Here is a 13,326-nt window from a genome sequence, read left to right on the forward strand (position 1 = left end):
TATCCTGTAAGTTGGTAAGCGTGCTACAAACATCGTGCAGAATGGCCTGTAGGTGGCGGCATAGTGCAGTTGCACACATATCGTCGCAGTATCAGTATAAAGATGGCCGCCCCACTTGCGACTTCCACCAGGGAAGAACAGCGTTCTGTTATTCGGTTTTTGCGTAGTGAAAGTGTGAAGCCTATTGAAATTCATCGACGAATGAAGGTTCAGTACAGTGATGCGTGTTTGTCACAGCAGCAAGTCTATGAATGGAGTAGGAAGTTCGCAAATGATGTGACTTCAGTGGAAGACGCTCCTCGTCCAAGTCAGGCACAACGAGTTGTGACTCCACAGAACATTGCAGCAGTTGAAGCCATAGTGAAGGAAAACCGCCGAGTGGCACTGAATGACACTGCAGCATGTTTAAAGATTAGTCATAGGTCAGCACACCACATTGTGCATGATGTGCTCCAGTTTCACAGTGTGTCTGCAAGATGGGTGCCACGGCAGCTGACTCCTGAAATGAGAGAACGACGTGTTGGTGCTTGTGAAGAACTTCTTCTGCACTTTGAACGAGAAGGTGATGGCTTCCTTGCAAGAATCGTTACTGGGCACGAAACCTGGGTTCACATCCACCAAGCGGGAACGAAGAGAGCGAGCAACCCAGAACTTGCCCCAAGTAATTTCCATATGTTTGGACCACTCAAAGACGCAATGCGAGGAAAGAAATTCCGTTCTGATGAAGAGGCACGCCACGAGGTCCATGAGTGGTTGCGCGGACTACCGTAAGAATTTTTTTCTAAAGGATTTTATGCACTTTGTAAGAGCTGGAGGACTTGCATTGAGCGTGGGGGAGATTATGTTGAAAAGTGATACAGTTTTGTACCACTTCTGCACAATAAATGATATTTTTTAAAAAATATTTTAAAGTTTTCATTTGACTCACACTCGTACTTAAAAACTTCTGGATTTAAATTTTGCTGGATGTAGCCAGCAGCCTGTTTTAAGTTTTACTTTACTACACGTAAGCTACAATCAGCACTTGTTACAGTAATATGGCATAAATATTACAAAATTGTATACAAGAATAAAGGTAGTCAGTATACGTTCCCACAGAAAGGACCCTGAGGTTGGTTATCAATATCCACTTTTATCTTTAGATGTCACACACATATGAGCCACCAACATAAATAGGCTAGAGATTGTACAGAGGTAGAGATACAGTGCCTTGTAAGTTACAGGGCGATTCAAAAATACAAATAACAAATATATAGTTTTTAATTCGTTACAAGCTTTTTTGTTTAAGAGTATCTACATCTACATCTATACTCCGCGAGCCACCTTACGGTGTGTGGCGGAGGGTACTTATTGTACCACTATCTGATCCCCCCTTCCCTGTTCCATTCACGAATTGTGCGTGGGAAGAACGACTGCTTGTAAGTCTCCGTATTTGCTCTAATTTCTCGGATCTTTTCGTTGTGATCATTACGCGAGATATATGTGGGCGGTAGTAATATGTTGCCCATCTCTTCCCGGAATGTGCTCTCTCGTAATTTCGATAATAAACCTCTCCGTATTGCGTAACGCCTTTCTTGAAGTGTCCGCCACTGGAGCTTGTTCAGCATCTCCGTAACGCTCTCGCGCTGACTAAATGTCCCCATTATTGCAAAACTGAAAACATGAAAAGTAAAAAACTTGTAAAGCAAATCTAAACATAACAAATAAATGTGTTGAAATTCGGTTTATATTTTTTGTTTTTCAAGTTTTTATGAGGAAGTATTCCTGTGACGAAATCAACAGAGACAATCTTATTCGCAATAATTTGAAACCTAGGACTCAAAGTGCAGTTATACCTGTTATTGGCTACTTCTACCATCCGATATGGTGATGTCGAACTATACAAGTGATTCTTCTTCTTTTTCTTCCTCTTATTTTTCTCCTTCCTTCACAGATTTGGTAATTTCGCCTGTTCCGGTCAGCAGTGTCCAGTCATTTCCTCAGTGGCCTTCACCTTTGTCTTGTCCCTCTTCATTTGTAATCTTATCTGAAAGCAGAAAAACCTTGGCGATATTTGGACCTGCAGTGGTTTTTAAGCCGAAATTATATAGACGCCTGGAGAGCCTTTAAAGCTAGATGTTGCAATAAAATGGGTTTGTCAACCAAAATTTTAAAAGTAGAATTGAGTATGTATGCAATTGCGACTTAAGCTCATTCTGTTTGTGATGCAGTTATTTGATTCTTTTCATCAGAAAAATATTTAAATCGCAACTGAAACAGGACACATAAAACAAATTTAATATTCTGTCCAACTTCTATATTGGCCCTATATTCTTTCTCGTGCATCCAAAAACTTAGTTAACGATGAAAATATTGAACCGTAAAGTTTAGTAAAACGTACTTCAGTGGCATTGAATTTGGTAACCAATCGACATTTACAACTATTACTGGTACATAAGATATTTTCATGCCCCCGAAAGTTGTTGAGTTTACAAAAAAACACTGGCTATTTAAAGATTAATAGCTTTCACAAAAAGTAAACATAAACAACAAAACAAGTGTGCACCAGCTGTCAGGTTTCTATACTGACCTGGCTGCAGCTGCAGCTCGTAACCAGAGAGAAACAAGTCAGATGTTATGGTAGGATCGCTTGCCGCGTAATGTCATACACCCACTTTCGTCACTCTAAATTTAGAAATGTTTACTACACGGAAAATGATAGTCTGACTAGTGAGACTTCAAATTCTTTTCAGCGATTGTGGATACTACTCTAAAAATTATTAGCTGAGTTGTATGAAATGACAGAAACTTTTATTGAATGGTTCATATTGAAGAGAATATTCAAACAAATGAAAATGTGTTGAAGTATTGAAATGTTGGTAAAACTGTTAGAGAGTCCACTCTGCCGCATTCACTGTTTTATTGTAATCGCTTCGTATCATACTGGTACATCCTCAGGTGTATCTCTGCGAAAAAAATTTAGTAAAAAGCTTTATCAGTGCAGCACTACTGAATTACTAAGTTCAAAATTCCTAACACTAAAAATTAAAATCATAGCATGCGAATTAACAACAAAAGACATGAGCAACTGTCATACATTACTTACAAGGTTTAATGTCCAAGGTAACTAAATGACTTAATGTTTGTTCCAAGATGCAATGAAGAGCAGTAACTGACGCAACCACCAAGGGTAGTCAAACTTAAGAAAGCCGTTTATCATTGTCAATTTACGTTCGGAAAGCACCAGACGTCTCTAAAATAGAAGTATTATATAAGTAATGATGAAGTAGGTCCATCAGGGATTAAAGTAAACCCAAATGAAATAATAATTACAACAATAATGTCGAACTCACATGTCGCAATGTGAAACCGTCCAGACCGTTGAATATCTGATTTTTGAGATGACAGCGGAGAACACACCTGTGCCTACCGCTCCTATTCTGACCACGCATGTATATCATCACAGTTGGCGGGTGTGTTCCTGAATGAAAGTCAATGTGAGGCGAAATTACTCGTCCTAAACTGCAGTTACCAGAAAGTGTTGCTTACAAATGTGTATGCGGAATATGCATTCATTCTGCCAAGTAGTAAGGCCGTCACAAATGGCTTCCTGGGTTAAAGGAAGACTTGCGGAGTCCAGGTAATAGCCGAACGTTAAACACTGTAAACAGGCGTGGTGGGCCACTGACATGCACGCCTTCTACACTGTGAGCTTCCGAGAGAACAGTGATATATATATTATATAGACGGTCTTACTATTAAAGAAAATACATAAAAACACTCTATAAGAACAAGGGTGTGAAGTAAAGTGGGAAGTACATAAGAGAAAGATAGGGAGAAGGGGACGGGGAATAATGGGGAGGGAGGAGGTCGGTATTGGAAAGAGGAGATGAGTATATGAGCAGACACAATAGGGCGGATTATAAGAAACTGTAAGTAAAATTATACAGCGAACCCACAATTAAAGTTAGTCGAAAGACCCTAAATAATCAAAATTCAATAAAAGACTGCGATGTTTGAGATCTGTTTGACTGTTCATGACTTGTGAAGGTGTCTGATAACTAGCTCTTATAATCTGCACCTCTTCTACAATATTCAATACAGCTTTTTTGCTTTCCCTGAATAAGATCTCCAAACTGTGTTCTGCATTTGTTATTGAGTGACCAGTATCCCGTAGGTGCGTTGTTACAGATCTGGAATTGTTCAGATGGGGTGTTCTTAATTTGACAGTCGTTAATTGTATAAACATCTGTGCCATTATACGGATTGGTATTCGTTCGTTTCTTGTGTCTATATCTGAATCCAGTGCTTTTGTGTATGAAGAATTCTGGTATTATGTTTATTTTTATGTAATGGTTTTTGTTGGTGGAGTTCTCAATAACGGTTACGATTAGTGGCACTTACAGTTTAGCAGTATCAGTATGACACTTGATTACAAAACAAAATTGATTCTTAAATAACGTTTTTAAGTAATATTACATTAAAAGAAAGTATTTCATGATCTGTTTTAATGGTGGAAATACCCCATCTGTCCAAAACGTTTGGAGACTGGATGAACACAAAATAGTTAACGTAGAGATTTTAATGCGAGAAGTATTCTACATAATTTCCCCAACTTACGTAAAATGCACAAGTTCATCAAACCATTTGAAATTGTAAGAAAAGTCTTTTTTTCTTTTTTGGGGGGATGTTATTAAACTCACGCGACACATTGTCTTTGACGTCAGTTATGTCATATTGGTAACACCAAGTCTCGTAACACGTGACGATTTATTACACGAAAGAATTGTCGACATTCTTCATTTCAAACAAGTCGCGCCAGGCGTCCATGCGTCGTTGTTCTTGCTCCGGAGTCAAGATATGTTGAACAAACTTCACACATATTTTTCTCTTCTTCAGAACCTTCTAGAGAATGCCTTGAACACCTGATTTACATATGTTACTTCACTGCGATTTGTGATCATCGTTGGCACACTACACTCGCACGTCCACTACATGAGCTGTCTGTTCACAACTGACCGGTCCATTGCTGATATATCGTTTAGAGCAGTTAGTTCGAGTGCCACGGTAATTACTGTGCTGACGTCGCTTACATGCCGGGAACACAATCAATTTCGGAACGTCCTAAAAAAACTGTGGAAGTATTTACACTAGTGAATTTAGCATGTGTTAGTTTTGAATTAGACAACAAAATACGTATTAGGGAAACTGTTAGGGTGAATTACTTTCCTGTATGTTACAGTGCTGCATTAAATACGTTTCAGCAGGAAGCATCACTTCATGAAGATTGGGAAAGATAAACAGAAATTTATTAATTACAGAATCAACTACGATTATATGCATTATATTAGATTTATTACGAAAGAAACACTCTTCAGTTTTAAACAGAAAATAATTAGTTCATAAGATCTGCTTAAAAGCGCTTGCTTTTCACATCGCTCCATCACAATAAAAACCTCTGGTTTCTCAGCATTTTACCTGGTGGCTGGACAACAGCGGGGCGCTGCCGATATTTCGGTGACCTTGAATTTGCAGCAGTGCCCTCAGTACCTTAATTCTTCGGTTTCAGGTGATATTCTGACAATTGCTCTGTTGTTTTTATTATTGTCGCAACAATTAATATTGTTGCGCTCCAGTCTGTCGATGTGTACAACATGAACACGTGACACACAATCAATTACTGAGTGTAAATGAGCGAACACTGTTACTGTCCATGCTAATGAAGATATCAGAGTTGTTCATTTCTTGGGGTAACACAGTTCACAGGTCACTCAGTCACTGACAATCTTTATGCAGTTCAATTAATATCGCTGACGCATTGTTTCACCCGGAAGTAAGCACTCGTTTTCTATAATCCTCGCGAAATCACATTAGGATATTTCGTTAAGGATCACGATTCTCTGTACGTTTATCGTTAGAACCCCTGCTGTATGTACGAGTTCAGTTCACATGGTTTTCTTTCTGGGTGGTGCCAAACATAAAAAACACGACTACCCACATACGCTATTGTTGCGGATGCTCGCCGGACTCAAACTCTCCACTGTCGATAGGTCATCTCGAATCACCACGAATTCTCGTTACAAAGTTGTATAGCTATACATATAAACTCTATTATTTAAACATACATTTGCAGTAAATAAGAAATTGTGGTGCTATTAACTACATATTTCAGACACAGTAAAGAAGAGAAAACAGTATTGACGAAAGTTCTCCATAGTCATATCGTTACAACATGTTGAAGACAGTTGAATTCCATTACTATGCGACCGATTTTCCACAGTTCATTACCTTAGCGTTTTCCAAGAGCTGCCAATGTCAATAATACGTGGTGTTTCAAAAAGAATACACATACATCGAATGCATAGATTTATTAAACCTTAGGACATACGAATATGAAACTTTACACACATATTTACGAACCTCTCAAGTTCAGATTACAAATGATCAATGTGTCGTCTATCAGCGACATGACGACCAATCCAACGGTTCGGTAGACTTTCATTCAGATATTCACGCACTTGGCGACTGCAGTGAGTGGGTGCCCTGTCTTGTTGAAAAATGAAGTTGTCTTCGTGCAGCCTCGGAAACAACCAGTTTTGTAACATAGGGAGATACTGCTGACCGTTAACCGTGCTTCCCTCAAAGAAGAACAGGCTGTAAACAAATGATCGGGATATAGCACAAAACACGTTGACTTTGGGCGAATCTCGTACATATTCAATGGCTGCTTGTGGGTTCTGTAGGCCCTAAATTCGAACATTGTGTTTGTTTACTTGACCACTAACATGGAAAGTCGCTTCATCACTGAGCACGATGCGTTGTCCGAAAGTGTTATCATTGTCAGTAGCATCAAGAATCTCGTTACAAAATGCAACACGATTGCGTTTGTCAGGAGGACGCAGAGCTTGTAACAGCTGTAACTTGTACAGCTTCATAACCAACCGACGTCTCAAAACACGCCAAACTGTTGTTGTAGACACGACGAGTTGATTTTAAAGGACTACGTTGGAAAGCAATTTGAAATCGTGCAACATTTTCCTCAGGAACACGAGGATGGCCAGGACTCTTTCCTTTACATACACATCCCGTACCTAGAAACTGCCTATATCATCTGCGAATGTTCCACCCATTCGGAGGATCAATTTGGTACCTCAACCTGAAAAGTCTTTGCACTGAAACCACGGAATTGCACTTCGCAAACTCGAAAACACAAACGATTTCTGCTGCGAAGCAGCCATTTTAAACATATGGCGGTTACCAAGCAAAACAGAAGACAACTGACATCTAGTGGCTGTTATTATAAACTAGACTATGTATTAATTTCTACAACAGCCGAGACATTCTGTGTTTAACAGGGTACACAGAATTTCACACTTATTATCGATATGACTATCAACAATAGTTTTTGTATGCACAGTTCGGGTCCACGCCGTAGATATTTCGTGAAAACGTTGGGACAAAATCATAGCAAGTTTTTCGTACTAATAGCCTATGAATTTTAATTATCAATCTCTTTAATATAATAGTTATTTAGAACCCATAAATCACAAGTTTATGGCATGTATCATTGGTTCACAACACGACGATGTTTGGTGGTCACGATGCATACTCGTCTGGCGTTGTGCCGTAGCCGTTGTCTACATTGTCACTGTTTTCTGTATTGCCTTCCAACGAAGCTAACACATTATCCGTTTGGATTGTCGCTGTCCATTGTACGAACGATGGGCCAGCTGTGTAATCGCTGTCGCCCATTTTCTCAATTCTTTTTGTCGCTACCGTAGCTTTCGCATTCGCTAGGCACTGGACAATTTTAGGCTTTTTGGATCCCTTTCGACGCAACCTTTCCTCCGACTTTCTATAATCTCGAGCATATTTACGAGTCATACGAGACGACATCTCTCATTATTTTGTACTTTTCAATTTAATACCGATTTTCATTTATATTTCGGCGAATATTTTTATTGGACATCACTACGCCTTGCGGGCACAGCCATTGTTTATTCTGTATTAGTCCCGTAGTTATTAGTGATTCGGATCTGATGGTATTTTTTCACAAAGGAAAGTCCGACCAACTATCACTGTAACAAGTGGATCAATGTCTTCACATCATTTCAGAAAACCGTTTATGTTACCAATGAGGACTGACCTTCACATACTGCCGAGTTACCTACCCTAGCAACTAGGCAACACTGCGTAACAGAGGAGGAGTCTCCTGTAAAGCGTGCCTCATCCGTGCATGTAGGTCTGCTGTTAATAGTTTGTCTCCACGCTTACTATAGGACAGCTCTTCAACATAGAATGACGACGTTGTTTGTCACAGCATTGTGTTGTGGAGGTAATGGATGACATTTTCTTCTTACACCCTCCTGGTGATTGTATTGTCATCTTCTTTCATTTTGGGAGATACGACTTCAGAACTGTTTCGACTTCGTATGACTTCTTCTAATACTCCTCTGTCTAACGTTATACCTGTCTGTTTCTCTCACTGAGGGAGATGGATCAGTGACGGGTCTTCAGACAAGTCATCGAGGCATTTAGATATCTTTGGTTTTCCTAAACCACTTGAGGCAAAATGACGGGATAGCTCCTGCCTTCCAGTTCTGAGCTTGTGCCCCTTCCGTACGACTGTTCATTGACAGTCCTTTTTTCCGAACATCTCAAAATGAAGGATTAGGAAGTTACGTCATCTCGACTAGGAGTGCATCAGAGACGGATAGTAAGCTCATTAGAGACGATAGGGAGGGACATGGTCCTCGTCTTTTCCACACGAACATTTTCCTTAAGCGATTTGGATGGGCGGACAGGGATTCGAGCGCCCATCGTCGTGGTTTAGTGTCTAATGTGTTACCTCTGCGCCACCTGACTTGGTTATGTATCCACTCGAAAAGAAGGAATATGATAGTGGTATCAGAACTACCCTCAGATGCGGGAGCATATATGTAGGTGTAGGTAAGACGATTTACAGAAAAATAACAGCGTGGAAGATAAACTGATCAGCAGGGGAAAGATATCTGCACCGACTGAGACGCTTGCGAGATTTTACGGAGATTACGTGAAAGATCTCGCTCCCCTTCTAGCAGTAGTTTATCGTACGTACCTGTAGTGACGAACGCTACTTACTGATTGCTGAAATTTGCGAATCATTCCCGGTTTCAAGAAGGATCATCGGACAGATAAACTTAATTATAGGATTACATCACTGAAGTCAATCTGTTGTAGAATTATGGAATATGTTTTATGTGCAAGCATTATGAGAGTTTTGGATAAGGAAAAATCCTCTCTATGAAAATCAACATGTATTCCGCAAAAAGAAATCTTCGGAACACAGCTTGCTCTAGCCGTCCGTATACTCTCTGTCTGGTAATCTTAACAAGGTCGTATTAACAGAAGAGGTAAAGAAGATCCAACGATGAGCGGCACGTTTCGTCACAGTGTCGCTTATTAAGCGCGGGAACGTTGCAGAGATACTCCACAAACTCCACCGGCAGGTGCTGAGAGAGAGGCATCGTATACCACAGAGAGGGAAACATAGTCTCGCGAAATGACGATGAAAATTAGAGAAATTAGAGCTGACACGGAGATTTATCGACAGCTGCTCTTTACACGCGCTGTTCGCGAATGGCACAAGGACGGGAGACACGACAAGAGGCTCTTAATCTATACTGCACAGGACGTGTAGCACCTCACAGGGACCCGCGATGTAAGGGACTCATATCACAATGTGTGTTTCTAAGGAGGAAAATCAATTATTATCAATTTTGAATTGAAAATAGATTTATCATGATTATAAGCGCACATTTGACATAAAACTGTATTTTTGAACTTTTTAATAATATATTCTGTGTAGTTCCATATTATTAAACCACATTTTATATACATGGTGAGTCAGGTGCCACTACCACTAGGTTTTATACGATCTATAACTCATTCAAATACCGCAAGCAAGATTTTCGTATTCTCTCGCTCAGTACGCCTAAGCTGTTAGTCCTACTGAAGAAATGAACATGACATTTTTGTAGGAAATTTTATGTAGAATGAAAAACGTATATAAGTGACCTTCAAACGCGTTTTTCTTGAACAACTTGAAAACCATGGCCTCCAGTACGAAATTTAACTAGGCCTAGATTAAATTCCCTACAAAAAGGTCATGTTCATTTATCTGTTGGACTCACAATTTTTGTGCAGAAACCGAAAGAAAGTGAAAATCTCGCGCGTGGGTTTTGAAGGCGTTGTGAGTTGCATAAAACCAACTGGTAGGGGCAGCTGAATAACACTGTATATTGTAAATTGGTGGAAGTGTTTTATCTGTATTTTAACGATCTTACCAATATGGCTGTTTCTTTACAGTGTTAACAAAGCTCGACTAAAAATATTTTTCGTTTGTATTAAGGTTAGTAATTTGTGGTTCTGTAAGGTTGTTCCTGTAATGTACGTCTGTCAACCATTTTTAAACTCATTTCTGTGAAGTTCTCATCCATATTTTAATGTTCAAGCCAGTTACAAAGTCTGTGTAACAGTTTCTATTACAGGCTTCTGGGATTTATAGACCAAGTTCTGATAAGAAACTCGAGTCCAAAAAATTACCATTTGGATGTAAAATAAGGTTGAAGGATCACTTCCAAATCTCCCACTTCACGGTACACACACGGCGGAAACAGTGAGCTCTGACCTTTGTGCTGTACAGGAGCCCAGTATATGGGCAATGTTTCCAGTTATCATCATCGAGTTTTCTCTTTGGCGTGGCAAAGGATGTCCTCTCCAAAGACGAGAGCGTCGTGCACCACAGACAACCCTCCCACTTGCGGACATACCAGCTGCTGTTGTAGTCTGAGGGTAAAATGGTATGTGATGTCACAATTAGAAGGACTGAAGACGGCGCTCTCTTCTCAGTTCGTGTGCGTACCGTGAAGCAATAATACCTTCAAACTTATTTTATTTCCAAATGGTACATTTCCGGACATGGGTTTCTTAACATAACTTTATCTACTGCTCCTCTCTACAACCCCTAGATGCCCGTGACAGGAATTTTGAGGCCATTATTTTCCGGTATGCAGCGCGATGATAGGTCTCTGGATTTCACCACTAAGCATTACACAGATCAGGATTTCCCAACCGGTGTCATGTGACATTTTACTGTGTGGCACAGTGCTATGGCGTTGTATCCGGATTATAAACTTTATGAGGATACAAGATTACGTATTTTGCTTTTTGATGTGGGCTGTAAGAGTTAATCAGCTTGGGCACAGTATGTGCAAGACAGTTCCGTTCGCCGAGGATTGCAGCGATGGAAGAGCCGTGTAAAAGTGATTATTTTAGTCCTCTCAGTCAGTGGAAGCAGGAGTAAGAACGTCGTGATCATCTGGTCAGTATCACTGCCTAAGCAGTCAACCAGTCAACATTATTATGGAGAGACTTCCTACTCATACAACGCAGTTCTTCATTGCTTTGTGACTGGAGCTAATAACAGAGAACTGTGACGTAGCTTTACTTTTGTGATTGTTATTGGTTATGTTGGTGCGATAATGATTTAAAAATCAAAGAGCACAGGGTAAGTTAGGCACACTTTATCAAAATAAACTTTTATGAGACGTTACCTTCACACATTAATAACAAATAAAAGTAATGCATTACCAAAACAGGAGTGCATACGGTTGAGTAATTTTCCAGTGGATGGTTTACAGACCACAGAGCGCTACATTTTAGTAGATTCTGCTTTCAGTACAGTAAACGAGTCATAAACTAATTTACTGACAGATTTGTCCTCAATTATAACTGAAAATCAGAGAATGTGGTAAGACTTCTAAGGATTCGTGACACGTCCGCCTTTATCTCGAGAATTTCAGGGAGAAATTTTTTGTGTGTGACTGGCTCATCCAATTTTTTTGTAAGTGATCAGCCAATCTCATTTCCCTTTGTAGTTATTTTAGCTTTACTCTTATGCTACTAGTTTTAGAACATTTCAGCGATTTCGCGTTATCTTAGGGCATTGGCAGCCAAGACCTGGGCACGAGATTCTTGCCCTGGTCGCGTGCCGTAGCGTTCATCCTGGCTGCACGCTTCCCACACTTCAGCCCCGCTGTCAGATGGAAGAGGGGGAAACTACGAGCGCACCGCGTTCAGATGGCAATGCAGTTGCACAGAATGCGACTTGGTTTCGTATTTCTCAACAACATAGATCACAAACGAAACAAATTTTCAGTATAATTTAATTCGTTTTGGTGCACTGGAGACGTAACATAATTTTTATCTGGTACAAATAGTATACAGACAGACGCAGACTATGTCACATTCTTTCGCACTTAGGTTGAAACTTCTTAATTTAAATGAGTGAGTCTGTACTTAAATTGCTGAATCACTGAGACCCACAATATCCTAGCACAACGTAATTTGACTGCTCAAAAAAGCACATAAGCTGACTTCAAATAATTAATTCAAAAGAATGGCCCTGACTAAAAAGAAATCCTAAGATAACCTATACATTCCATTAAGCACTTACCTCACAAAAATCTTCATTATGCGAACTACTGCAATGTAGCGAGCGTCAATATTGCCAGCTTAATAAGAAATTCTAACTACTAAAGCCACTAACTACTAATAGGCATGTGGTTAGCAAAGGAAAGATTTTGTTGCAAACCAAATAATGTATTTTTTTACTTTAATAATGTGACATCCAGTTGAGACACGAATATAAATCGTCATTGACATCTAGTACAAAGATATATAATCATGAATAATATTCAATATCCAAGTCGAACATATACAGATCGTTAGCCTACGCTAACACTTCAGAGATCTACCCTCCATCAATGCTAGCTTCTCACGTCTAACATCCATCACTGCTGGCTCTTCACCTCCAATTGCCCAACGGTACTTCCATCACTGCTGGCGACTAACTTCCAACTGCCCAACAGTACTGGCGATTAACTGCCAACAACGAGTCCAACCAGCCATAGAGTCTCTTACAAAGAAATCGCAGTCAGAGATCCAATGCAAAGCGCTACACAGCGCTGCCAACACAGAAGCAGCCCACTTACAAGGTTGCCACATAATCGTGACTTATTTAGTTTCATGATTGGAGAAAGACGATTCACACACAAATGTCGATTTAAATATTTTATCACGCTTGCAAACTCATTATGGAGAAGCACAAACCCTTCTTGAGGAAAACAATGTAGATGTCCTGGAAAGTTTTAAAGTACCGGGATTTGTCTTTAAAACGGGTATTACGTTGCAGGTCAATCAGTTACACTTGCACATGCACAGGGACACTTCGAAGTGAAATGGCAAACTGTCTGCAAATAGCTCTAAAACAGATGTAAGACTGGCAGTGCCCTCAAAACTTTTAGA

The 13,326-nt window shown here is 39.9% G+C and overlaps 1 protein-coding gene across 1 annotated transcript in view; it reads left to right on the forward strand.

Moving 5' to 3' along the window:
• The window catches only part of LOC124795763 (dentin sialophosphoprotein-like), a 221,516-nt gene that overhangs the window by 189,742 nt on the left and 18,448 nt on the right, over positions 1-13,326 (forward strand). The gene's annotated exons all lie outside the window — the stretch shown is intronic.

Source organism: Schistocerca piceifrons, chromosome 4 (assembly GCF_021461385.2).
Source record: "Schistocerca piceifrons isolate TAMUIC-IGC-003096 chromosome 4, iqSchPice1.1, whole genome shotgun sequence".
NCBI lineage: Eukaryota > Metazoa > Arthropoda > Insecta > Orthoptera > Acrididae > Schistocerca > Schistocerca piceifrons.